General features: G+C 31.9%; 1 protein-coding gene across 2 annotated transcripts in view; it reads left to right on the forward strand.

Moving 5' to 3' along the window:
- TDRD3 (tudor domain containing 3) overlaps positions 1–3528 on the forward strand; it is a 113284-nt gene that overhangs the window by 774 nt on the left and 108982 nt on the right. The window lies entirely within an intron of this gene.

A 3528-nucleotide genomic window follows, 5' to 3' on the forward strand; every position in this document is an offset into this window, starting at 1 on the left:
TACCCATTTGTATAGTTGTATCTTACCTATAACTGGGATTGACTTTTGGATTTTTTTGAAGAGTTATAAAAATTGTTTGAAGTACAGATGTAAGTAAATGAATATTTTTTCAATCTTGCAGTTACCCCATGGGAGTTTTTTTTGTATCGCCTTTGCAGTCACAGTCTATTAATCAACTTCATATACTATGATACATAATCAGTGAAATTCAGAAGAGAGTTACTGTCTGATAAATCCATTATGTCACTGCAAAGTAGGTTTAGCATAAAGCAGAAAGGGCAACAACTGATAAGAACATGTGAAGTATAAATAAATATATAACTGTGTATAACTTTTCAAATTACTTTATATTTACATAATTAAACTTGGGTTTAAACATAAAATTTATATTTTGAAACCTGTGATTTTTTTTTTAGCTGCTTTGAAATTTTATTCAATAAGACCAACAGGTTTTTTAGAAATTATGTGTGTTATCTGTGACTACAAATGGGAATATTTGCTAGACACTTTAACTTTCCTTGATTTGCACCCAAATTAGTGAATTTTATTTTCAAAAAATGGTATAAAGAACCCTAGTTTCGGGCTTCCCTGGTGGCGCAGTGGTTGAGAGTCCGCCTGCCGATGCAGGGGACACAGGTTCATGCCCTGGTCCGGGAAGATCCCACATGCCGCGGAGCGGCCGGGCCCATGAGCCATGGCCGCTGAGCCTGCGCGTCCGGAGCCCGTGCTCCGCAACGGGAGAGGCCACAACAGTGAGAGGCCCGCGTACTGTAAAAAAAAAAAAACAAAAAACAAAAAACTCGTTTCTTTGTTTATTAAAAAAAGTCCTAAAGATGATAGGAAAAAAGGCTTTGTGACCATCTTCTGTTCTTTTTTATTTTTCTTATTTATATACATAGGTAAATAGCATTGAGCTATGTATATATTGGGTATGAAACTAAGTAAAAAAAGTCAACATGAAGTATTTGTCCTGTGTACATAAGAGGTACATGATTATTATTATCTTAGTGAATTAATTTGTCTTTATAATTTTCTTTAAAATATATAGTTAAATACTGCAGTCCAAAACTATTATGCGATATAATAGGATAAAAAAAAAACTTTTAATCGGGATGAAGTCTACACCAGACAAATAATCTAAGTTTCAAGTTTATAACCTTTAAATAAAATCAGATATATACAGTGTTTCTGTTGAAATTTCTTAACTTTCGAGTGATTGTGGGATGTTAATCACTAATTGAGAAAGACTTGCATTATTAGTTCTTACATATAACTTATTACATATTGGGAGAATAATCCAAGCATAAGTTTGCTTATGTTCTCTTCCACCAGTGGGAACACACTGAATTTGTTCCTTTATCTAGCAGTGAACAAAGCAATGGTATGTATATGGTTTTCCTGCCCAGGGAAGTCCATTAGGCTATTATTGGGCTGCTTAGGAAGGTACTCTCTGTTTAGCATGAAATAAAATTCCAGACTCCCCCCCTTAAAAAGCAGGTGTTTACCATAGATCACATTGTTAACACAAATAATTTAGGCAGTGAACCACATTTTCAGTTAGGGAATGGTTCAAGTGCCAAGTTCCCAGATGACACCTTCGGGCCAACTTTGTAAGCTGGCCCTTCTAAAGATAGCAGCCTCAGAGCTGCTATGTAACTCTTTTCTGCATGGGTTTTTATGTTGAAAGGAGGGAGGTTCTTAATATTTTTCATCTGTAGGATGAGGAGTAAGGATATTAAGAAATAACCTTGAAATTCAGCATGTAGTTTTATGTTCAAATTCCTGAATTATTCAGAAAAAAATTAAATGATAGCCTAGTCTTAAATTACTAAATAATATGTAACAGTAAAAATTTTAAAAGATTATTTTTAAATTCGTTTTAAGATTCTGCGTAATACAAAATGATTTGCCAAATAGATATTCTGCTGAACTTACTTGAAGAAATAGTCAGGAATCTTGTGTGCATGTGCACACGTGCATGTTATAGGTTAAATATTTCTCCTGCATAATTGCTTATTCACTATAAATGTATTTTTGGACCCAGTTATCCTAGTGACTCTGATATAACAGCATCTGAATCATAGAACTGCCTTTGCAGAACTCATAAATTGACTTTGAATTTAGGATGTTTAAAGATTTGGTAGGTCATTTTCATCTTGCTAAAAGAACAATGAAATAACATTCCTTATATGTGTGTAAGGCACTTTGAATACATTGTCTCCTTTTAGCCTGACAACAGCTTTGGAAGATAGAATTGGTAATATATTTTCCATGTTACAGAGGAATAAAATAACTGGATTTAGAGAATTTCTGACATGTCCCAGTTCATATTAGTTAATTACGGTATGTAGTAAATCAGAGTTTAGGATTTTAGTCTAGTGCTCATTTCTCATTTATATTAATGAGAAATTTTATTTTAATTTTATAATTAGTGATAAAAACCAGAAATGAAGGACCATGATGTATCATAAAATTTTTATATATTCTGTTTTTTATACATATTTAAATATTTCAGCTTTTGAGTGACTTCAAGATAATGCTTATGTTTTTATGAACTGTTAGTTGTATTATTGACTTGTACACGTTCAGATGATGACAATATGCATGTTTTATATTTGCTAAAGTAAACATGATAGCTAAAATTCATTAAATACTTACTGTTTGCAAGTCATTGTGCTGAATGCTTTACATGCATTATTTAATCTTCAAAACAATCCTAATATAGGAAATGCTAGTATAGGAAAGTATTTTTTTCCCCATATGTTGCTTAGTATTTTCAAAGTCAAAGCCATGCAACCTGAGGTATGGTTTATAATTCTTTCACTCTGTTATTGGGTGGAGGCTGCAAAAAGGATAAACCTGAAACATTGTTAAACAAGTATTTGGATTTGGGGCTTAGTTTACCTGGCAGTTCCATTCAGTGAGTTTTACTTAGGAGTGATCCTTGCATTACATTGAGAAATAAATTATAAATCATTGTAGTAAAAGACTGGAAAGGATCTGTGAGGGTTGTATAACATGTATGCTTGTTTCTTAAGCTGACCATATATGGATATTTCAAGTAAGAGGATATTCTATTATTGTAGGTGTTCAAAGAAGACTATCCTACTTCTCTATATGTAATCCTTTTATAATAAAGTAATTTTAATCATCTAGTATTTTCTCCTTAAGTCTAATATAAATTTCTCCCTTATAAATTTTGTGATTAAATGCACTCTAAGTCTGTTTTGTTTTGCTCTTGAGGCAATGAAGAGCTTCTCTTTACTATATTTAAGGAATAACAAAACAGTACAAATTTAGTTATTAATCTAACCTCACTATCTCAAGCAGCGAGATAATTTCTTAGCTTAAATAATTAGGCCTTTTTCATGAGTAGTGTTAGTTTTCTTCTGAACAAATTTCTTGCTTTTCCTTTAGTTTTCACTTCTTCTTACTTAAAGAAGACAAAATCCTGAAAAAGTCTGTTTTTTTATGTAGACTGTGTAGTTGAAGTTCTGTTTTTTTTTTTTTTTTTTTTTTTTTTTCCTT

Source organism: Lipotes vexillifer, unplaced genomic scaffold, assembly GCF_000442215.2.
Source record: "Lipotes vexillifer unplaced genomic scaffold, Lipotes_vexillifer_v1.1 scaffold799, whole genome shotgun sequence".
Taxonomy (NCBI): Eukaryota; Metazoa; Chordata; class Mammalia; order Artiodactyla; family Lipotidae; genus Lipotes; species Lipotes vexillifer.